This window comes from Tenrec ecaudatus, chromosome 15 (genome assembly GCF_050624435.1).
Source record: "Tenrec ecaudatus isolate mTenEca1 chromosome 15, mTenEca1.hap1, whole genome shotgun sequence".
NCBI lineage: Eukaryota > Metazoa > Chordata > Mammalia > Afrosoricida > Tenrecidae > Tenrec > Tenrec ecaudatus.
In genome coordinates this window covers 90,646,942-90,672,578 of record NC_134544.1, presented here as the reverse complement: position 1 = coordinate 90,672,578, position 25,637 = coordinate 90,646,942, and the positions used below count along the sequence as shown (strand labels likewise).

General features: G+C 41.9%; 1 pseudogene; it reads left to right on the top strand.

Moving 5' to 3' along the window:
* The first annotated feature begins 14,214 nt into the window (after window positions 1-14,214).
* Window positions 14,215-17,046, top strand: LOC142427588 (nicotinamide phosphoribosyltransferase pseudogene; annotated as a pseudogene).
* The last annotated feature ends 8,591 nt before the right edge of the window (window positions 17,047-25,637 follow it).

The window sequence follows — 25,637 nt, the reverse complement described above, 5'->3', positions numbered from 1 at the left end:
GACCTCGGACCAATGGATGTATGTATGGATTGTGATGAGTTGTATGAGCCCACAATAAATGATTTTTTTTTAAATAGCATATTCCACAACAACTATTCTTCACCAATAGATCAGTTCCCAAAACTGTCACCAAAAATTTTTTTTCGCACTTCACAACAGTCCACCAAAGGTGAATCTAATTGCATTTAGCCTCAAATAGCTAATAAGTGGTCAAGAACAAGGCCTGGCGCTGTCCACACATAACCCTCCCACCACATCCGGCCAACTCACAGCAGAGCTATCAGACAGTGTAGAACTCCCTGTAGGACTCCCACACCTGCCCATCTTTACTGCAGCAGGCAGACTCATCTTCTTCTGCACATTTTGGGTGAGTCTGCACAGCTGCCCTTGCAGTCAGCAGCCCAATATTTAACCCACTGTGACAAAAAAGTTCCCTTGTTCATATATCCCACATACAATAAAGTATCATTACAGGAACACATAAAAGACCAACAGAAAAAGAAAAGAAGCCCCAGAAAAGGCCCACCAATCTGTAAGGGACGTTAATTCCTGACACAACACAGGGCTCTGACAGCAAGCACTCACACTTCAAGATGTAGGTCCTTAAAGGAGGTCCCTGAGTAGTGGGAACAACTGAGCGCTCAGCTACCAAATAAAATATTGGAGAATGAAGGCAACCTTAGAAGAAATCGACCAACTTCTGAAGTTAGCCAACGAAAATCTTACGGAGTATAGTTTTACTCTGAAACCACATACAGTCACCATATGAAATCCAATGATAGGCAAATGGTATTTATCAAGTATTATCTAATTGAGATTCAAGGAGCTCATTGGTAGCCAATCCTTTATGCCATGAATGCACAAGGGGCTTTCAAAAAGGTTAAGGAAAAATGGAATAAAAATGGACTTTATCCATGAACCTTTTAAGCCACTGCATATCTGTTCCTAATAGATTATGCTACACAGTACAGGATCATGCTAAAAAGAATAATGTAATACATTTTTAATTCCTCAAATATTGTACATCTTAAAAAACTTTAGGATACCTGTTCATCTTCCATGAAAACTCAGGAAGAATATTAAGCTATTTACATATACCATCTCTCTTGAAGATCTATTAAAGTTGATATTGATTTTATTATCTAGCTATGGTAAAGAGATCGGTTAGGTTACAGTATATCTGTACAATTCACATAAAAACTTGATATCCGAAAATTAACGGAATGACTATTTTTCTGGGTCCTGCAAATTTTACAAATTCAACTGTGTGGTTTCTCATGTTATAGTTAGAAATTCAACCTCATTTTATAGTTTTTTATAGTCTGAGTTTTCCTTCTCTGAAAGATTTCCAACTTATATAGGTTCTGGGTTTTCTAAGTGTGTGTATTTGCACACGTGTCCCTTGCTTAGTTTTTGGTGTCCCTGAGCATTACAGATGGTTAACATGGATAGGTGTTCAAGAAGAGATTGGAAGTTTGTGTCTACTCAGGGTCTCCAGGGAAGAAAGCCTGGGTGATGCACTTTGAGAAACCAGTCACACAAACCCCTCTGCAACATCCCTGCACTCTGACTCACATGGAGTCTGCAGGAGCTGGTGTGGGTTTCAGGGCATCTGCTTGATTTGGTTCATTTCTAGGGGGGAAAATGAATGCTGGCTTCATTTGCTACCCTGAAAGCTGGCAGTTCAACCACACCAGCACATCTGCAAGAGGAAAATGAGGCTGGTTGCTTCTGTACAGATTTTGATCTCGCACACCTACAAAGGAACACTATGAGTGAGAATTGACTTTGGGGCAGTGAGTTTATTTTGGCGGGTTAGGGACAATGAAAGTTTCTAGGTGGCACAAATAGCTTGCACTAGACTGTTCCACTGAGGCTTGATGGGGTAAACAGCCCGCATTACTGTGGAAGCACAGGAGATCTGCTTCCACAAATATGATGCTCCAGAAACACTATGGAACTCACATGACATAGCCACGAGATGGAATTAACTTCATGGCACCTAACCAAAGGGGAAATTGAACATGATGATCGCATATTCATGTCTATGTATGCACATGGATAGTGTGTTGGAAATATGACTAAATCAGAATAACAAACATAATTCCCATTAAGAATCGCCATGTCTATAATGAAAAACATGTCAGAGTGGCCCATCTAAATTAGTCTGTGAAGAAGCGATCTTGCTCCAGTGGTTAGAGGACTGGCAGCTCCATGAAATGAAAGCAGTTGTGTTCCATGAGGTGGCCATTGGTAACACATGGACTATAGCCTAGAAACCCTAAGGAGGAGTGTAAGGTGCTATGGCATCACTCACAGAACCCACTGTAGCGCAGTGGACAAAAAAAGCCTCTTATCAAGAACACGTGGATAAAAGGCTAGAACATTCAAGCACTACCATGCAGTGGGGCACAGAGAAAATGGTAGATTTTAAATAAGATCCTTTCTTACTATATATGAGTTATATATATATATTTGGATGTTGCCTTTTATTAGAAATGATTACGACACAATTTTTAAAATGAGCTGCTATTAATAGGGCACAGTTCTTGCATAGTAAATTCAAAGAAAATGAAAAAAAACAGTTAACATATGAAAAAATCCAACAGGATAAAAATCATTTACATACTTAGAATTTGGTCCCAAGAAACTGTTCTATGGAGGTCTGAGGATTAATCAGGACCACTCCGAAAAGGATCGAATGGAAAGTTTTACTGGAGCTGGCCGCACTCCAAAAACACTCTCCAAAGCCCTCTGTGACACTGTGCCCTGTAACAATAACAGGCAGGCCACCCCGGCCTAGTCAAGAATGGGTGCCATGTAACACTAACAGGCAGGACACCCCCCTCCCCTGTCAGAAATGGAAAATCTTTAAATTGCAGCCTGCCCAGGATGTTTACGCTCCAAGAAGCAGCCTAGCCTACCTACAGTATCGTTTGGCAGACCACTGGGTTCAAACTGACCTTAAATGTAAACTTATTTTGTTAGACTTAAAAACTGTTTTGTTTCACTTTTCTGAGAATGCTTTGCCAGTTTCACACAAGAACTGGCCTTCCCCCTCCCCTTGCTTGGCAAGACGCCCCACAAGGAAGTATAATAACTTCCCTTTGAAGCTGTTCGGTGCTCTCGCCTTACAGACTGAGCCTGCCTCAGTTGCTGGTGAGAGCCCAGATTCAAATTTGTCTGAATAAAGCCTTAACGTTTCCATCTCTGTTTCAGTGAGTGGACTGGGGAGGGTCTCGCTAGCTAACACCCTCTGCCTGAGGGTCAAGTTACCTACAACTTTGCTTCCTGGTCAGAAGGCATTCAATGAGGTTTACTCTATGTGGGACTCTGCAATTCCAGTGAGGACTCAGTCTGTGCGGGGATCTGGGGCCGTCACTGCTACGGTACCGTTTTTCAAAGGAAGGTGCTGAGAAGTTAAGCTCTAACACAGACCTCGGTCAGCAGTGGAGAGGCCTGATGACTGCAAGGCTGGCCTCTCCTTTCGGTAAAGGCCATTCCGGGGTCCCCTGCTCTCCTGCCCGAGACCTGACGTGGAGGGAAAGGGCCCAGGCAAGAACCCGCCCCAATCGCACCTTTCTGGAGCCAGGGGTGAGGGTGCAGGAGGAGCTCTGAGCAAGAAAAGCGGCCAGCAGTCTCCAGACCCAAGTGAGGCCTGCACCCAATTCAGAAAGGGTTTCACCGGAAATGTCCCAGGGGGTAGCAGCGACCTAAAACACTGACCTACAGAGTGCGGGAAGCATAAAGTCCGCGGGAAGCCGGACACAGCTGGGGACGCCAGGCCTGCGGGGATTCCGCGCCTGGGATCCGCACAGAAACGCAGAAACTCACCCACTGGTAGAAACTCCTGGGGCGCTCACTGGGCTCCTTCTCAGGCAGAAGAAGTGGGGTCAGCAGGAAATTGCATCACCTGGGAGGGGGTGGGGTGGTGTCTGAGCGAAGGGGCGTGGCCTGGAGATAATGAGGGCGACCTGGAGGGTGGGGCCTGGAGGTGCAGCTCAGGGCCTGGAGTGGCAATGGATTCCTTCTCAGTGGTTTCCTCTTAGTCTGGAAACCCTGCTGAAACGTGTTCTCTTTGGGTGACCCTGCTTGCATTTGAAGCACGTTTGCGTGTGTTTTGTGAGTTTGAGCAGGGCTTTGTAGACTGTTGTCAGACATAAGGGCTAATGGTCGGACTTGTGGGATTCGACTGACCTGAGTTGGGTTGCTTTCTTAATGTACACTCAGCTCTTATATAAAACTCTCTCTTATATACATATGAGTTTATGAGGATTTGTTTCTCTAGTCTACCCAGACTAACACAGTGCTCTCCTGTCAGGTCTGAATCACTGACCTTATGCTCACAGATTGACACACTGCCAAGTCCTGCATCATCCCGAACATTGTGGCTCAGTCTGAGCCTATTGTTGTAGCCAATGTGTCCATTCATCTTCTTGGGGGTTTTCCTCTTTGAGTTGCTGTACAGCTTTTCCGTCCATGTTGTCCTTTTCCAGGGACTTTCTCTCTCAAGAGCATGTCCAAGGTACATGAGACAAAGTCTTGCCATCCTTGAACCCAAAGATCATCTGTTTGTTCTTCTGGAAATCCATACTACTAGCAGCACCCTTTACTAGTACCTTCATTCACCTGAGCATAATGAGCCCACTAAATTCAGTTTGAATCTCCATGCTTTCAGCCTTGATGGCTTATTTCTGACCCCTGACCTGCAATGTAAAAAAGGTCATGTAAAGTTCTGAAGGGTATTGGTGAGTCTCTTCTGGATGGAAGAGGAGAGACTTACTCATTATAGCACTTTCTCTGGAGCTTACGTATCCTGGATTGCGTTTGACAGATATTGGAGTAGTAGGCTAACATTTCATGATTCACATCTGGAAAAGAGAAGGTTGTGATTCAATCCTGTTGGGTTTTAAAATTTCATTGTTGTCCCCATCCTAATCATGGTCCTTTGCTTCTTCCGGAAGTCAAACCTGAGGCCGTGTTTAGTTAACCTGCCACCAGCCATGATTTTGTGCCCCCCCTCGCCCCTTCAACACCTTTTTATTTTTCTTGTGAAGAGAACAAAAGAACTCTCTTCAAACAAGGAAAGGCTTTTACAAAAGATGCAGGCAACTCTTTTTTAGTTGTATATGATTATACAACTCTTTTTTAGTTGTATATGATTCCAACTCTTTTTTAGTTGTATATGATTACTGTTTATTTTGAACTGAGGTTTTAAATCAACATAGCTCAGGAAACCTCCAGGCATCCTCCTTCCTTCCTCCCAGTTACTCTCACAACAGCAGTGAGGTAGAGCATTCATTCTCACCCCCAATATTTAAAAACAAAATAAATTAAAAAGGTTCAAAGTACTCAATCTTTTGTCTATTTGTGACAAAAGTAATAAAGATCAAATAATTGGAGTTTTCTTGGAAGTGTCAGGATCTTTTGGAATTTGAACTCTGAAAAAGTTCTTCACTGCAGTACTTTGTGGATCCTTACAATTATTATTGTCCATTCCAGGATTGCTTGGTTCCTGCAATAAACTGTTTGATTATTAACTCAAACTCCAGTTTGGTCTTTGGAAGGAGGAAGAGAAAAAGGAAATACTATGTACATTTCTTGAGAAATGATATTTACCAATCACTGCCAAATTCCTTAAAAAAAAAGAAAGAACGAGAGAGAGAAAAGGAAAAATAACAATGGACTTACCATCTCTGGGAAAAGTTATCTTTATGCCTTCAACAACTAATCTTTTGTGGCAAGATTCTATTTATTGTAAATATAATAAATAGCTAGAGGGAATCTGACTACAGAGTAAGAACAATCATGAACATTGAACAATCTGTTTGAGCCCATTCCCCAACCTGCTTAACTTTGTGTAAAAGTGCAGATCCCACAATTTGTCGAGCTTCCCCTTGGATATGGGATGTTGTCACAGAATGTCGGAATACCTCATTTATTGCCTAGAATTATTCTGCATTTTCTTTCCTGAGACTCTGCCTCTGTTGAGTCCTTTCCTCAGAAAAATATCCCTTTACACCACATACATATCAGTTTTCACTATCCCTGGCCAGGCTAGCATGTCCACCTTCAGGTCACAGATCACATGGAAGAGAAGAACTTTGTTCAAGGAACCAAAAGTCACCATAGATACGTCACCAGACCAAATAAGACAACATTTGGAACCAAGAACTACAAAGACCCTATCTTGTAAAGAATCGTAACCCCACCCTAATTTGTATTCACTGACCATCCCTGTGAAATGTGTTAAACATTCATCATCCTATACATTACATCCTATAAATACCAATTTATTGGTATAGTTGCCTAAAACTGTAAACTTGGTCCACTGTCTTCTTCGGGAGCTTACCTTGGGGAATCTTCCTGCTCAGTCCTTGCTCGCTCCAAGGAAAGGAGACCCCTGTCACTGTCATGCAGCTCCTGTCTTTGTTTCTCAGCAAGAGTCATGTTGGTACCATGTCACACATTTCTTTTTTTAAAAAATTGTTTTATCAGGGGCTCCTACAACTCTTATCACAATCCATATATACATCAGTTGTGTAAAGTACATTTGTACAGTCATTGTCCTCATCATTCTCACAACACTTGCTCTCCTCCTAAGCCCCTGACATCAGCTCCTCATTTTTCCCCTCCCTACCCACCACCTTCCCTCATGAACCCTTGATAATTTATAAATTATTATTTTGTCATATCTTTCCCTGTCTGACTTCTCCCTTCACCCACTTTTCTGTCGTCCATCCCCCAGGGAGGATGTCACATGTAGATCCTTGTACTCAGCTCCCCCTTTCCTGCATGCTTTTCACACATTTCTTTTTCCTGAGTGCTTTTCAACATAAAATTATAATTTATCTTCTAGAGTCGCTATGAGTCAGAATCAGCTGTATGGCAGTGAACTTCACGTTGGTAAGGAGATGATGGGGTCATCCTTTCGCTTTTCAGTGTCTGAGAAGGCTAGGACCATCTGTACTTTATTCCATGGGCTTCTAATATGCAAAGTACCTCATCCATTTCCAGGTGAAATTTCAAGCATAGTGAAAAATGTTACATCACGAGCAGAGTTCTGTAGGATCCCTGACCTTGTCCATAAGTCATGAATTTCCTGTGGAAAGTCTTCTGCCTAGTGGTCACTTCTCACTAGTCGTGTCAAGATTCCAAAAATAGGTTGCCATAGGATTCCATTACTTGTCATCAGTGATTATTTTCCCTTTTCCCGGTTGTCCAAGATTTGGACCCAGGAGTGATGAATCCCTCACAGATCCTCTCCCTAAGCTTCACGGTGCCTGATGACTCCATGTTGCCAGAGCTGGAACTCCCAAAACCTGCAGAAGAGGTTTTAGTAGTTTGTGAGCGATATATTCTAGTAGAAGAAACCCCACCCATCCATAAGGAAGTGATGCTCAAGCTCCAGAATGCCCACCAAGCAGTTCTCGCTGCAGCTGAGCACAATGACCCCGAGGCCACAGCGGTCCATTGCTGTGTGAGAGCAACAGTGAGAGGACTCAGTGCCGTCACAAACACAATGTCCCTGACATAATGACAGTGATCTATAGGGATCACATGGTTTTAGAAAACACAGGGATAAGACTTCTGGAGCCAGAGCAATGGGGAGGCACAGGACCATCTTGCCAACCTCTAAGGTTTCCGTTCCCTCCAAAATATTTGCTCCAATAATGACCTCTTCCTTAATATTTATAAAAAACCCCAAAGATATTGTAATTTTCATTAATTTGTAGATTTTATTCATACACTAAATCGCATGTGTGCAAGTATACCTTTTTTATGAATAAATGCTGTTTGCCTCATTGGTAGCTATGGCATGTATTTAAGGATTTTATATCCTGGATTGGTGTATGGGACTGAATGAACATGAAAGCACCCAATTCATAGAAACCCTATAAGACCCTGTGGATTGCCAAGATTGTAATAGTTTAAGCTGCAAAGAACTATGCCTGATTTCTCTACAACAGTAGAAAACTGGATAATTTTAATTGCCCTTTCATGGGCCCATATTTTTCTATAATTTCCAAGTTCCACAAATTTGAAAGTTCTGTGGGTACATTGATTAAATTACTGACCAAATATCACTTCATGATTTGGAGCAGTGGGACAAAAAGAAAAACAACATATCGTGGATTATAGAGCCCAAGCCAAGTTTTTTTTTCAATGTGGAAGGAAACTGCCAACTTATATGGATAATTTGCAGCACGTGATTAAAAACGCCGTCTACAAAGGGATACTCCAGGAGTTATATAATCATTTATCAATTTGAGGATTAAGAATGTAGGAGTGGAGTCTAGCCTGTCAATCAGATCATAGCCAATGAGGCTTCTGTGTGGGCATGGCCTTCTCATGGGAATTCTGGGAAATCCAGTATTTCCTCCTTTGAGGCAGGAAAGACTCTCTCTCACTACTTCACACTTTGGGAGACATAGCAGCTGAGAGGACACATGAACCCATCCTGTGCAGCCCTGGGCACTGGGGAAGTCATTGGGAGACCCCTGCCAGAGCTGAGATGTTTCCAATGACACTGGATGCAAAGACTTGCTACCCACTGGCCTGTGATCTTCTACGTTCGGCATCATTGCATGTGTTTCGTGAGTCTGAAGAGACTTTATAGATTGCTGTTGGACATATAGGCTAATATCAGACTTATGGACTTGATCTGGACTGGGCTGGGCCATTTTCTCAATGTTCAATTGTTCTTGTATATAAATCTACTTCTTATACACACAGAGATGAAAGTGACCTGGACTGAAAAAAAGAAAAGAAAGAAAGTGACCTGGACTAATGTGCAGAGATACACGCAGTCGGAATCTTATGTTGTTCAGACACCCACCAACCCCAGATGCCATGAGATGACAGGCAGTCTTCTGCAGTGACCAGGATCAAATGATTACATTCCAGCCTACATGGGAGAAAATACTCAATTCAGTGATCTCCAACTGGCAACTGGGAGACTGTCCTGTGCTTGAATCTCTGGATATTGACTAAACCTCTGGGTTGTTTTTGTAACCTTGCCATTACTTATCCCTTCAGCAGAATCTTCTCAAAAGAAGCCATTTGAGTACCACTCTTTAATTGTATTTCAACCTTAAAAAATTAGAATATATTAGAGATTATACTGTGGTTACAAGTAAGAAGGAAAATACATGAGGTCAACTCTTAGTCTGGAACTTTTTGCAAACACTGATATGAGGGATAGACATGAAGGAGAAATCTAAATGGGAAATAAGCTTTAAAATGGCACTTTCAGAGATAGTGTCACTGCTTGCATTGTCAAAACTATGAATAATTTTCCAAACTGGATCAATCTGTGAGCTTGGTTAATTAATTCAAGGTGAGTTCTCTGAGCAGTTATTCAGTGGCCATGCACAGACCACAACTCGAGAGACTGAGCAGGAATATTCAGACTTCACAAGCACCCATTTCACCTGGGGTAAGGCCACTTCAGTGGCCATGACAAGCCCTAAATGTGGAGGTAACATTCCACCCTTGGTCTGTGAAAGCCAGCACATCTTCAGGCAGTGCTGTAACTCCTCTGAAAAAGCAGAGTTGTGGTCAAAGACGCTATTGCTCTGTGTTCTCCTGTGCCTGGTGACAGTTCCCCAAGGTGAGGGTCTCAGATAGCAAAGCTGGTTTATGGGGCCTGTGGTGAGTGCATGTGACTGACAGGAACTTATTCTCTTTATTTCTAGGTGTACTGTCCCAGGTGCTGCTTCAGGAGTCTTTTCTAGGTCTGGTCAAGCACAGCCTATTGTTCTCCCTCACCTGTATGGTCTCTGGTTACTCCATCACCAGTAGCTACTGCTGGAGCTGGCCCTTGGGGAAGAGTCTGCAGTGGTAGGGCCCCATATGCTATGGTGGTGATACATAGTATCACTCATCCTTCTGAAGTCCACTCTCTAATCACCAAAGACAATTACAAGAACCAGTTCTCCCTTTTGTTGAGTTCCCTGACTGTACATAACACAGCCCTGTGTTATTGTGCAAGGTACACATCCATTGTGGGGACTCAATGTGAGCCCAGACACAAACTTCCCCTGAAAGGGAGGCAAAGAGCAGCAGGAGGCACTAAAGACCCAAAACATCACAGGTCCCCACCCTAGACAGGCACTGAAGAGCGGTCGGGAGGATTTCCTGTTGGAGTCTGCATGTTCTCTAACTGGCTCTCAGCATCTCCAGGGACAGTTTTCACTATTCATTTCTTCCCTACATTTTCTAATCATCACTGCTAACTTGAAAGGAGGAACTAGTAAACTCTGTTTGCAGTAGAAATATTAACATGACTCTGACCCTTAATTATCTTTCTATATGACCCATTTTATTTTTATTTTTGACAAGCAGATTATCTTTCTCATTCTCATCCTACGTGTCACGTAAAAACGTCTAACAATGAATGGAAACACAGGCAGGTAAACACTCATGAGTGCAATGCATTGTTTAAAATTACTTGAGCTTAAAGGGTGACATTGATCTAAAGTGTTTATATTCCAGACCTGTTGTGAAGGCATTGTTTATTTGTTTTTGCCATTATTTTTGGACTTGTATGTAAGAATAGATGTTTTTCTTTTCTTAAAAATCATTTTGTTGGGGGCTTGTACAACCCTTATCACAATCTGAACATCCATCTATTGTGTCAAGCACATTTTTATATTTGTTGCCATCATCATTTTCAAAATCTTTTCTTTCTACTTGAGGCCGTGGTATCAGCTTCTCATTTCCCCCTCTCACTCCGCCAACCCCCTCCCTCATGAACCCTTAATAATTTATAAATTATTATTACTTTGACATGTCTTACACTGACTGATGTTTCCCTTTACTCACTTTTCTCTTGTTAGTCCCCTGGGAGGGGGTTATAGATAGATCATTGTGATTGGTTCCCCGTCTCTTCCTACCTTCACCTTCCCCTCTTAGTATGGCTACTCTCAATATTGATCTGTGGGGTTTATCTGCCCTGGATTATCTGTGTTTCCAGCTCTTACCTGTACCCATGTACTTGCTCTGGTCAAGCCAGATTTGTAAGGTAGAATTGGGGTCATCATATGGCGGAGGGGGGAAGAGAGAAAAATGTTTATGTTTCATTGGTGCTATACTGCACCCTGACTGGCTTGTCTGCTCCCAGCGACCCTTCTGTAAGGGGTTGTCCAGTTGGCTAGAGATGGGCTTTGGGTTTCTACTTTGCAGTCCCCCGCAGTCACAATGATATGATTTTTGTTCTTTGATGCCTGATACCTGATCCCTTTGACACCTTGTGATCACACAGGCTGGTGTGCTTCTTCCATGTGGACTTTGTTGCTTCTCATCTAGATGGTCACTTGCTTATCTTCAGGCCTTCAAGATCTCAGATGCTATATCTTTTGATAGCCAGGCAACAACTGCTCTCTTCACCACCTTTGCTTATGCACCTGATTTGTCTTCAGCAATCATGTTGGGAAGGTGAGCATCATGGAATGCCAATTTAATAGAACAAAGTGTTCTTACATTGAGGGAGTACTTGAGTAGAGCTCCAATGTCCATCTGCTACCTTAATACTAAACCTATAAATATACGTACATAGATCTATTTCCCTATCATCATAAATATATTTACATATGTACATGCCTGTATTTAGACATTTATAAATGACCTTTGCCTCCTAGCCCTTTCTTCTATTTCCTTTTACTTTCCTCTTGTCCCACTATCATGCTCAGCCTTCATTTGGGTTTCAGTAATTCTTCTCGGTTACATTGCTTGATCAAGCCCTACACCCTCAATGCCATCGATTTTAGATAACTTCTTGTTCCTTTGTCCCTGGCATTGATAACACCCATTTTCACTCCCTATGTCCCTCCTTATGTCCCTCCCTATGTCCCTCCCCTGGAATCATCGTTCCTGTTGTTTTCTCCTCCAGATTAGATGGTTTTCCTTAAAAAGTATAATTCAGTGCCACTTCACTTATGGGTAATGTTTCTTTAATAAACACTACATACACAAAATTTTGTATCTTATTTCTTCTTACGTGAACTTCTGGTAGTTTTTTTATCTTGCGGCATTGCATTTAATTTGAACTATAAATTTACTAGTAAACATTTGTTATACTCTTTTTAAAATTAAATGTATTAGGACAAATTAACATAAGTATGTTCTTTTTATCTGTTTTTCCCACCCATCAGTCAGTTCTAGTATTGTTATGAAAACAATCCTTAGTTTTTTCTGGTGACTTGAATACTGCTTTGATTCTGGAAGTTATAATATTGTTGAATATTGGAGAATTTTAATGGCTTTCCTTTAGTAAGACAGTCTAGGAAGAACTCATGATGATTTCTCTTCAAAAATTAGCTAATGGAAACTTTATGGGTAGCAATAGAACATTATCCAGTATGCTGCTGGAAGTTGAGCCACAAGTTCAGAATATTTTCAAAATATAACCTGGAAAGTGCTGATTCCTCAAGGTAAAGACATCCTTGGTGACATGGATGGAGAAACGGTTTCAGGACTTTCATTGCTGATGTGATAGGACTAAAGCGAGAAGCTGTAGTATGCATGACAAAATTATGGGCATTCCGTAGGCTTAGAGAAATACCAGAAAGAATGACCCACTCAGGGATCAGTCTCTGGGACATCAAGGTTAGTTGGCACAAAGAAGTCCACAGAGACAATGAGGTAAATTCTACATTATTGAACAGTGATAGAAGTCTTCAGAACTTGTGAGGATTCTTTTAAGGTGCAGCCATTCACCTGTCTCTTCCCCCGAACAAATAAGAGTCGAGGTGACCACAGACTAAATCCAATGGAATAGCGTGGAAACACTAAATCCAATGAAATAATGCGCCATACAGAAATCAGCCTACAAAATCCTGAGGCCAGAAGAAGATGCCATCTGCCTACCATTATCGACCAATCTAAGAGGGGTCATGAGAAATAAATAAATAAGCAAAGGGGTATAGGTTCTACCATCACATTAGTGATGGGTTAAGTAAATGTTTGGTCAATTATAGCAGGCTAATTTTTAAGTTAATCATATTTTATGGCCCACAAATAATGTCATAAATATAAAAATGGCCCTTGGAAGGATAAAACAAAATCAACATTTCCCTACCCTTACCTTAGGAGGCCTGGATAAAGTGGTGAAATATGTAGAACACCATTTTAAAAAGACAGGGCTTACTGGTTGGATAGAGACTAGTGGAATCCGTGAGCGATTAGACCTCAGTAACCCTTCATGCTTGGGACAATACTTATTCCAGTTGTTCAATGTTTCACTGAACTGTAGATAGCATGGTGAGAAAAAAAAACACAAGGGAGCACACACTCAGGATGATTGACCATTTGAAAAAAAATGGCAGCATTTATCCAAGTACAAAATACTCTGCCAGAAGAAGTAGTAAAAACAAAGTAATACAAATTGGAAACCAGGGGGTAAGTGGGAGAAGTGCTATTGTATTATGGGGATTGCAATCCATGACATATAAGAAAATGGGTATGGATTGTTGAGAGGAAAGCAGATTTGCTCTGTTAACATTCATCCAAGTCAAGGTAAAAACTAAATAACATAAGATGCTAAAGAAATTAATGTCTATAAAATAAGACTATGGAATTATGAAGTATGCTTCCAATACACTTGGAATTTTCATAAATCACTAGAATGCTGAATATTGATATCTTGAGTATGCAAAACTTTAAATGGATTGATGTTTTGGGAATCCATAAATCTATGGTTTACTGTTTCTGGAATGAAAAATTGAAGAAAAAATGATCTTGTAGTCATTGTCCAAATCATTTCATCCTGAAATACAACGTTCAAAGTCAGTGAAAGGTTAATATCCATAGACTGCCAAAGAAGACTAATTTAAAGTTTACTGAAGTTTAAGATGAAAAAATGAAAATTTTTAATGAACTGCTGCATTCTAATATTTAATCACATGAAAAATCAGGAGTCACTATAATTTCCATTAGTGATTGAAATACAAAGTTTTAAAAAAGTTGTCACAAAGATTCAAAAGTTTCAAAATGCAACTTTGTTGATTGAATTTTAGGGATTGCATGATAGATAGAATTCTTCATGACAAGTAATTTATTAATCACAAGCCTTACTTTTAAATACTCCACCACATGAATATGCAAATAATCAGAGATCTACTAGATCAAATATGAGTATGTTGTGTTTCCCGAAGGATCATTTAACTAGCATACCCTCCCCGACAGAAACTCTGAGGAGACAGCTCTCACACCATGGACTGGATCTTGAGAATCCTCTTCTTGGTGGTGGCAGCTACCGGGCAAGAAGTCACCGGTCTCAGGGAGGAGGAAGTGGTTGTAGCTACTCTAGATTGATTTTGTCCACCTGTCTTCACTCAACAGGCAGTGACTCTGAGGTCCAGCTGGTCCAATCTGGTGCTGGATTGAAGAAGCGGGGTGCTTCAGTGAAGATCTCCTGCAAAAATTCTGGACACTCACTCACCAGTTACCTTATTGGCTGCGTGAGGCAGACCCCTGGACACAGGTTTGAGTGGATGGGAGAGATCTTCACTAGTAATGATGGAACAAGATACCCACCAAAGTTCCAGGGCAGAGTCACCATGACCAGGGAAACAGTCATAAGCACAGCCTGCATGGAGCTGAATGGTCTGAGTTCTGAGTTCTGAGTATTGTATGAAGGCACTCAGTAAGATAACCCAGTGAGACAGCTGTGCTGGGCTCACAGAAGATAGTCCACCAAGGTACAGGCTGCCAAATTTTTCAGTTGGGTAATCAAGAGGACAAAAAGAAAAAACAAACATGTATTTACTTAAGTTGTTTGAGACAGTTCCCAATGCATGTCGCCCAAAATAAAAATTTAGGGAGGCGGGAGGGGGACAAAGGTCCCTTACAGATTTATTTATTTTCCCATTGGGAAGAAGAGCCTAGGATCCAGTTGGAGCCAGTGAGCTTGGTAGCAAAGCAGATTCTGTATGCAAGGGTTTATTCCAAATAAAATGTATACGCATATGATTGGTTAATCAGTGGATTGCTGCAAACAAGTTCTCTAAGCAATACAGTTGTCTTAGTTTCCTTAGAGAGTCTTTAAAACGAAAGAAAGAATGAAAAGCACGGTCTGTGTTTTGTACTGTGTGGAAGAAAAGTATTTTGAACCGAAGGCTATTATCGCGTATTTAAGAAACTCAAGGGGACATGAAACTTTGGCTGCTCGATATGAAATGGTGGTTTTTAGATGAATTGAGCATTTTAAGGAAGGTCTTGAAGATCTCAAAGATAGATTCCAAGTAGAGGTCAGATCAGAAGTTTATGGAGAATGGTGGGACTGCTTTTATTTTTGTTTGTTTACTTATTGTTGTACAGGTTTTATATTGTGTCATTTCTGGGTGGGCATATGGTTGTCATGGGGCTAAGGATTAATCCTGCTAAGAAAACTGAAAATTGCACTGGTAAGAAAAATGTCAATGATGATTGACTTTACATAACAACACAAAACATGTCAATGCTTTGAGAGTAGTAAAGGTTATCCTAGGAAATTTTATTGTAAAAGACTCTGCCATGTTGGGTGAGTTGAAAACTGTCCAAATACCTATTATTAGGAGACTGGATAAATAAACTCTGATACATACACATAGTGGAATATCATGCATTTCTGAAAAACAGGGATGGATGGCATTATGAAACACCACATGATGTGAAGGGACTTGGAAACCATTATGCTGAATGCAATTAGTTGATCACAAAAGGACAAATATAGTATGTGTCCACTATTGTTTGCTAAACACCAAGATGAAGGAAGGCTTTTACCCTCAGGCTGTGCAATATTCTGAGCTGGTCTCCCAAGCAACAAGGTAGAGAGCCTGCCAAGTGCTCATGGAACATAAATCACCTGCTTTATATGTACGTGTTAAAAATCTCTCTGACAGAGGATATTTCATCTAAACTGGGGTCAGATTTTCAAGCAAGGGCTAGAAGAACATTCAGTTGCTGCCATACAACATTGTACTAAGGTCACTCAGAATCAGTAGACACATCTACAATACTGGATTGAGACTATACTTGTGTAGTCTTGGGATCCAATCCCAGTAGCCACAAAGTCAAGGGAACAGAAAACAATATTGGCTAAATGTGTGTTAGAAACATCTGCAACTTAAATGGTCTTGAATAGAAATTATATGACTTTGACTACAAAGGATTATCTTCTGAAGTGACTGCTGGCATTGGAGCCTCTGCTCATTTGGTTAACTTTGCAGTGGTTCTCAACCTGTGGATCATGACCTCTTTGGCGGAACGAACGACCCTTTCACAGGGGTCACTTAAGACCATTGGAAAACACGTTATGATTTACATTATGATTCATAACAGTAGCAAAATTACAGTGATGATGTAGCAACAAAATAATTTTATGGTTGGGGTCAGCAACATCATGAGGAACTGTATTAAAGGTCGTGGCATTAGGAAGGTTGTGAACCACTGCTTTACAGGAGCACATCAAGTAGTGGGAATTTCTTTAAATAAGAAATACTATGGAACAAAAGGTCCTGTTCCAGGCTATTCTGTTCCAGCAGTAGTACATAGCTTTATAACAGCGTGGGGGAAAGACCATGAAAAAGATGCATTAAAAATCAGAGTAACGCAGTTTTCATCAGTGCCTGTATTTGCGGTCGGCGATAGCTATGACATTTTTAATGCATGTCAGAAAATATGGGGTGACGATTTCAGACATGTAATAATATCAAGAAGTACAGATGTGCCACTAAAAATCAGACCTGACTCTGGAAATCCTTTGACATTGTATTGAAGGTTTGGGATATTTAATTTCGTTCCATGTTATAGAGAATTCAAAGGGTTACAAGTTACTGCCACCTTACCTAAGAGTTATTTAAGAGAATGGAATAGATATTAATACCCTATAAGCAAATTGTATAAGGGGTGAAAGGAAAAAAGGGGAGTATTGAAAATATTTCCTTTGTTTCTGGTGGAACTTTGCTACAGAAGTTAACAAGAAATCTCTTAAAATATTCCTTCAAGTGTAGTTATGTGGCAGCTTATGTATTTAAATCTATAGTTCTATTGGATCAAACATAAATGTACAATTACTGCTATTATCAACTTCGATACCTTCATATCAGCTCCCCCTATCCACTCCCGCCCCAACCCTGGAACCACCCCCCCTGCAGAACCCTCAATATCTATCTATCTATCTATCTATCTATCTATCTATCTATCTATCTATCTATCTATTTTTTGCTGTAACTTCCACCACCCCTTGCATCCTATCACCTGAAATTCTGATGTTTGTTCCCTTTGAGTGGTCTCATACAGTCACCATTGCTGTTAGTTTCTCCCTCCCCCAACTCCACACTTCCCCAGAAAAGACCTGCATGGGACTTCAATGAACCAGAAGGTAGGGAGAGGCTCCGAATTTATCGCCAGGTTCTCAAGGCTGGTTTCTGAGTGGCAGCAAAAAAGCCGCCTAATTTGGCCAAGGTAGGTAATGTAAGGCAAGGGCCCCAGGAAAGTCCAGCTGCATTCTTAGAACGCATCATGGAAGCTTTTAGGCTGTATACCCCCATAAATCTGACATCAGAGGAAAGTAGGGCTGCAGTAATAATGGCTTTTATTAATCAAGGTGCATCAGATGTCAAAAGAAAGTATAAAGGCTGGGAGAAAAACTTTGAAGGATTTGTTGGAAAGAAAGACAGTGGATGGAAGATCGATGGATCCAGGCAGGTGAAACTAGGAAGATGACTAGGGAAATTGCCCAAGTATTAGTGGCAGCTACTGCAAGTGAAGAGGGAGAACAAGGGAAGGCATTAATAGAAATGGGAGGCTAGACTAGGAAAAGATCAGTGCAGTTACTGCGAGGAAAGAGAGTACTGGGCCAGAGATTGACTCAAAAAAGAGCTTTTGAAAGGAATGATATGGTGCTGGCATTGCCAGGAGAATGGACACCAGTTTGACAGGTGCCGCAATCTTCATAAGACAGCATGTCCCCTATTTTTATGCGGGGGAAAAAAAGGCAGAACCTAGAATGAGGAACTCGGGGTTCAGAATCCCTCCCTGAGCCTAGGGTACCATGATTGGTGGAGGGGAAAATGGTTGATTTCTTGGTTGACACAGAGGCAAAACACTCGGTCCTCACCCACGACAATGAAAAACTGTCGTCTCGTACCACCTGGGTGCAAGGTGTCACGGAGACCACCTGTTACCGATGGACTTCTACGCACAAAATGGACCTCAGTGTGGGTCAAGTAAGTCACTCGTTCATGCTCATCCCAAAGTGCCCAACGCCCCTGCTAGGAAGAGACATTTTAACCTAGTTAAATGCCCAAATATACTTTAAAACGAACAAGTCTGCTTGACGGATTCAAAAAGACACCTTTTAACTACTCCACACCACCAACCAGGATGAATATCAGTACTCACAGTAAAAAGAAAGATTCATAACTGCTAAAAGAAAAGAAATAAAGAATAAGACTGAGGTGATGCAGCCACTGGAAGCTGTAACACTGCCAAAAGCGGTGGCAGCTGTGCACACACCCGGCCATCAACAAGGAGACTCCATGGAAGCTAAGGGCAATCGTGCTGCAGACAAGGAGGTGCAAAAGGCTGCGGTCCAAGAAAAGGAAGGAGATGGACCTGGAGAACCAGGTGGGCAGGTATGCCTTGTTCCATTTTCTCTTCCAGGAAAGGGGTCCATTCCAATGTGCCTGGCTACACAGCTGAAGAACTGTGGGTCAAACAAGAGCTGTAAGCCCTAATAGAAGAGGGCTCGCCATGGCTAAAGGCCCAGGACAATCTTATCTTCCCCGCTGAGGTGGGACGCGAGATGCTGTACAATTTACATTGTACTACTCATTTAGGGGAAAAAAAGATGCTACAATTGTTGCAAACTGCCAAACTACAGTTCAAAGGCCAAGGACTGACTGCAGAACAGCTGGTGATCCCATGCCTTGTCTGCCAAGAATTGAAACCAGGTAAAATTATAAATATGCATCAAGGGGCTAGAGAAAAAAGTAAGCAACCTGGGCTACATTGGGGGGTGGATCTCACTGAGATCAAGCCAGGCAAATATGGTTACAAGTACTTGTTAGTCCTCGTTGAGACTTTTTCAGGTTGGGTAGAAGCTTTCCCAACTAAAAGAGAGACAGCCCTGATAATAGCAAAAAAGGTGTTAAAAGAAATAGCTCCAAGATATGGAATGCCTCAAACAATTGAATCTGATAATGGGCCTGCTTTTGTAACTGAGGTCGTTCAAAATTTAGCTCAGGCTCTGGGGACAAATTGAAAACTGCATTGTGCATACAACCCAAAAAGCTCTGGGCAAGTAGAGAGAATGAACAGAACTTTAAAGTAGACTTTGACCAAATCAGCCTACGAGACTGGCGAAAACTAGGTGACTCTCCTGCCGTTTGCTATATTCCGTGTGCGGAATTCCCCCATGCTTGAATTAACACCTTTTAAAATTGTGTATGGTAAACCACCTCCCATTATCCCTAGAGCGTTCAATCCACCCTATGCAGGCCTCCTGAGATATTAGGGGCTATACAAGCCTTGCAGGCGATACAGGCCAATGTTTGACCCACCATTCAGGCTGTTTACCAAAATGCCATTGAGCAGGCAAATGCAGCTGCAAGTCAACATCAGCATTTGCCTGGAGATTGGGTCTGGGTTCGAAGGTTCCGTAGCAAAAATCTAGAAATCAAATGGAAGGGGCCTTATCAGGTTGTTTTAACCTCTCCTACAGCCTTAAAGGTGGAGGGCAGGATAGCTGCCTGGTTTCACAAAAGCCATACCCGCCTAGTGGAGCCTCCGGAAAAGGTGTGGACGGTAACTCAGCATCCCACCAACCCCCTTTGGGTGTGCCTCAGTAGACCATCATGATCCTGTGGCTGGCAGCCCTCTGGGTGTTCCTCTCTGCGATTATCAAGGTAAACTGCGATTATAACCAACATGAACCTTGGATTCACACCTGGACTCTAAAAAATTTAGTCACCGGAGACATTCTGGCAACAGTAAGTAAGACACATCCAATATTTGCAATGCAGTATCCTGAAATATTTTTCAGCCTTGAACAGCTCTGGCAAGAAAGAAGGATTGGTCCCAGCCCCCGAGTGGCATGGCATGTCGGGTATAGCACACCTTTAAATAATAAACTGGTCATGAGGAAACAGGGGTTTCATGTGTGCCCTACGACCTGGCCTGAGGGCACTGACAGAGGAAAGTTGTGGGGACGTAGCCTGCAGCAGTTGTGGGGACGTAGCCATGAAAGCATGATGGCCCTATTGTTCTGAATGGGCTTGTGTAACCACCAATGATGGTGACTGGAAATGGAGTTCTAAAGAAGACTCTGTGTCAATGAAATTTGTGTCAAGTAATAGTGCTGATGCCAATAATACCATAAAAATCACCATCCAGAGCCGGCATCATCACTGGGAGACCTTGATCCGAGGAATAACGTGGGCCTTCTGAAATAATAGCCACCCCAGTCCTAAAAGTCCTACATACTGTAACATCAACGGCTGGTCCAGAACACACGCAGAACAGGGTTCATCTCAGTTCTCCTTTGTTTGATTTAATAGTATCAACGTATAATGCTTTAAACAGTACTAACCCAAATGCTACCAAAAGTTGTTGGCTTTGTTATAGTATAGGACCCCCATATTATGATGCCTTAGCTATAAACAGAACTTTGGTTCAGGAGGCCGATGCAAGGTGCGACTGGAATAGCCGTAAGAAAAAAAGTTTCACAATAGAAAATGTTCAAGGAATTGGAGCGTGTGTGGGAAAAACTCCAAAAAAAATATGAGGCCTCATGTATACATATAAATTCTCAGGTCAGCCAAAGCAATAAGTAGATAATTCCTACTAAAGGTAGTTTGTTGATATGTTCAAATTCCTACCCTTCCCCTTGCCTGTATACCAAGTTGTTACACTCCACTAATGCTACAGAATTCTGTGTAAATATAATTCTTTTCCCGTGGGTTATTTACCATTCGTGGGAAGATGGATGCTTACAATGGTCAAACCAGCACTACCAGAAGGTTAAAAGAGAACCTGTCACTGATTTTTTTTAAACATTTTATTAGGGACTCATACAACTCTTATCACAATCCATACATATACATACATCAATTGTATAAAGCACATCCGCACATTCCCTGCCCCAATCATTCTCAAAGTATTTGCTCTCCACTTAAGCCCTTTGCATCAGGTCCTCTTTTCCTGTCACTGTTTTAACTGTCGCTCTGTTACTTGGAGTTAGCGCTGCTGGAACGGGCACAGAAATAGCTGCTCTAAGCAACCAAAATAATGGAGTGACCCATCTCTAGAGTTTAACCAATGAGGATTTAGCCAGACTAGAAGATGCAATAACGCATCTAGAAAAATCTGTAAGCTCTCTTTCTGAGGTAGTCCTACAAAATTGTAGAGGGTTAGATATAATTTTTCTACAGCAAGGAGCAGTGACCACCCCCCACCGATTGACCAGTCAAGAAAACACATGCGAAACTGCTTGCCAACCACCACTGGACAATGCTGGCACCAGAAGTTTTCTCTAATCAATTTAAAGAACAGCAACACTGGACTGACCCCTGGCCCTGGCCCCATAAAAGCCCAGTGAACAAAGAACTCAGGGCTGATTCCCTTTGGCTGCTGGGTCCCCACTGTGTTGGGCAGTGGAGGGAGGGAAGCCCTAGCTTGAGCTAGCAAATAAACTCCTTTTGCAGCTTTTGCATCTCAACTGGTCACAATTCTTCCTTGCGTCAAAGGTGAGCTCGCGTTCCCTCCCCCAATCCAACACTAGAGGATGAGAATTATATTACAGTTGAGTCTCAAGTACAGTTTACTCAACAGATAATAGGATAGATACGTGAGGTTTGCTTGAGTGCCTGGGAAAAGATAATTCCATCAGGAGAGAGAAAGCCGATTTGCATGGCTATAAGACAGCGGATTGATGAATCCTATGCTGACTTTGTGTTCCAAAAGTTCTATTTCCAAATATGTAAAGAATGTCCAGGCAGTAAGAGACTTAGTGCATAAGCTATCTTATGATTTCTCCAATAAACACTGTAAAAATACCTTCCACTGGGAACAGGGCACTCTGCTAGATTATCTCAGGATATGCAGGAATGTAGAGACAGAGGAATACAAGGCCGACCTCATGGCATCTGCACTGGCAAATTATATCAGACCTAGAAAAAAGTGTTTTAGTTGTGGGAAGACAGGTCATCTTCACAGAGAGTGTAGGCAGAGCAGGCTGCGGCCTATGTCAGAGCATGGGCCAGGGCCATCAAGATCGGGTTTAATGGAACCTGAACTCTGCCCCGCTGTAGGAAGGGAACTCATTAGCCAAGCCTTCCCAGCGGGAAAATATTGGAAGGAGCTTGATACAGACCCTGCCAAGCAAAGCGTGGGAGGCAAGGTGTCTGCCTGCCAGAGCAAAGAAGAGAGAAACTGCAGGTATCACCCAGCTTCACAGCAGGAGACCAGACCTAACCAATCTTGCAAAAGCCCAGCCTCTGTTCTCCCTGCAGTTGTTTTGACTAGCCAAGAGATGGCTCTCAGAAGCACTCACAACAGTTTGCTGATTCTAGAAGCAGGAACCTCTTATGGAAAAAGTAATACAATTTTTATCAGGAAGTTTTAACCTAAGTACTCAAGAAATTCGAATTGATACTGGAGTTGATAAAAGTTGGGAGGAAAAGCGAAAAGCTGTGATTAAATTAGAAATTATTAAGAGCTGTAATTGGTGTTCACTACCAAAGAACTAATTGTGATTGTTAGCCTAAATAGAACCATTTTATTATTTTTTTTAACAATGTATTGGGTCTCATACAATTCTTTTCACAGTTCATACATATACATACATCAATTGTATAAAGCACATCTGTACAGTCTTTGCCCTAATCATTTTTTTCTCTTTTCTTCTTTTACATTTTATTAGGGACTCATACAACTCTTACCACAATCCATACATATACATACATCAATTGTATAAAGCACATCCATACATTCCCTGCCCCAATCATTCTCAAGGCATTTGCTCTCCACTTAAGCCCCTTGCATCAGGTCCTCTTTTTTTTTTCTTCCTCCCTCCCCATTCCCCCTCCCTCATATGCCCTTGGTAATTTATACATCGTTGTTTTGTCATATCTTGCCCTATCCGGAGTCTCCCTTCCCCCCTTCTCTGCTGTCCCTCTCCCAGGGAAGAGGTCACATGTGGATCCTTGTAATCAGTTCCCCCTTTCCAACCCACTCACCCTCCACTCTCCCAGCATCGTCCCTCACACCCTTGGTCCTGAAGGTATCATCCACCCTGGATTCCCTGTACCTCCAACCCTCATATGCACCAGTGTACAGCCTCTGTCCTATCCAGCCCTGCAAGGTAGAATTCAGATCATGGTAGTTGGGGGGAGGAAGCATCCAGGATCCGGGGGAAAGTTGTGTTCTTCATCGATACTACCTCACACCCTAATTAACCCATCTCCTCTCCTAAACCCCTCTATGAGGGGATCTCCATTGGTCGACACTTGGGCCTTGGGTCTCCACTCTGCACTTCCCCCTTCATTTAATATGATATATATATACATATATACATATACACACATATACACATACATACACACACTTATATCTTTTTTTTTTTTGCATGATGCCTTATACCTGGTCCCTTGGGCACCTCGTGATCGCACTGGCCGGTGTGCTTCTTCCATGTGGGCTAATTTGTAGAACCATTTTATATTAAGCAATCATTCTGCACCAGTCCTAAAGTGCAACCTCAGGCCTTATAACATTTTCAAAAAAAGAAAAGGCCAACTAGCCCCTTGTTCTTAAAAGCCAGCAAAAGGCTATCCTGTGCCAGGAAATTGTGCAACCTCAAAGTCTGCTTGCTCAGTTACGCTGCTTAACGGCCAGTTTTGCTTCCATACCAGCCTGCTTAGTCGCGCTGTTCAACCGCAATTTCTGCTTGTGTACCAGCCTGCTTGCACAGTATAGCAATTTAATGAAGCCTTATAAAAACCCAAGTCTGTAAGTGAAAGGGACCAGCCAATGGCCGCATTTTGTCTAGGGCTGGCTGGTCCCTGCGCAGGTTTCTTTTGTTATTAAAACTTTTATTTCTTTCAATCTCACATCTCAGTTATTCTTGTCTGGCTCATGTACAACAAATTAAGATGTTTATTAGGAAAGTCCAACCTAAATTCTCAAGGTGTTGCTGGAGTTATTGGTCAAGATTATAAAGAAGAAATAAAGGTAGTTATGAATTCTGATATACCATGGTTTGCAGAGTGAAGACCCAAAGCCCATATGTCAGCCACTGGAGATCCCCTATAGGGGAGGGTAGGAGCCAGTCAAGGTGCGGTGTAGCATCGATGAAAAACACAATTTTCCTCTAGTTCTTAAATGCTTTCTCCCCACCCCCCACATCATGATCTGAATTCTAACTTGCAAGTTTGGCTAGATCAGAGGATGTAGACTGGTACAGACAGGAACTGGAAGCACAGGGAATCCAGGGTGGATGATATCGTTAAGACCAGTGGTGTGAGTGGTGATACTGGGAGGGTAGAGGGAGAGTGGTTTGAAAAGAGGGAACTGATTACAAGGATCTACATGTGACCTCCTCCCTGGGGGACAGACAATGGGAAAGTAGGTGAAGGGAGACATCAGGCAGTGCAAGATATGACAAAATAATAATTTATAAGTCATCAAGGGCTCATGAGGGAGGGGATTAAGTGGAGAGCAAATGTATTAAGAATGATGAAGGCAATGAATGTAAAGATGTGCTTTACACAATTGATGTATATATGAATTGTGATAGGAGTTGTATGAGCCCCTAATAAAACAATTTTAAAATATTTCAAAACTATAAATTATAAAAATCTAGGATCAAAATATAATGGAGAGCCAAAAACTTAAAAAAAAGGGAAGATCGCTTAAGCCAATTTTTGCTTCCTTGCATTTCTAGAGTTAAAAGTTATGGTTGGCAGGAAAGAGTGCTTGAGAAATCTGACCATGGTTTAAATCAAGGGGTCTTCTGGAATGCTCTTGTGGTGAAACAATAGCGCCACCACATGGAATTAGAAATTGAAGCAAAAAGGCTTTTAAACTTTGGATGGGGGGTAATTTCTTTTTTTTTTTTTGCATGTGGGGTGCAGTGGGCTGAACCCCAAAGAATCACTTTGAAGGTCTGAAACAGAGGCAGGCATACAAGCCTTCACTCAACTGCAAATCACCACCCCATACACCCATGTACACACACGCTTCCTGCCCCATGGGGCGCCCCCCAGAGCCACAAGTCCCCCACTGACTCATATACACGCTGTCCTGCTCCACGCACAGCTGATACCCGGGGATCATTTCTTTAGTGCAGTCAGGTGGGCCTAAAACTGTCCCATTAACTTCCCCTGAAGCCAGCGTGGAGGGAATGAGTGAAGTTAAGTAAGAGAGATGATTGCAAGATGGTAAAATCATACAGTGTGAGAAGCCTGAAGAGCAAAAGGCTTAATTAAGCCTGTAACCTTACCGGTAAACTTGGAGGAAAAAAAAGTCTGATTAGTAAGTTACTTCAGGAACAGCTGAATAAATTTATTGAGAATTTTTTCAGTCTTTGAAAGTATGGTAATTAGTCAGTTCTCTTAATTCTCTGAGGGCTGGGAGCCAGTATTTACATAACAACG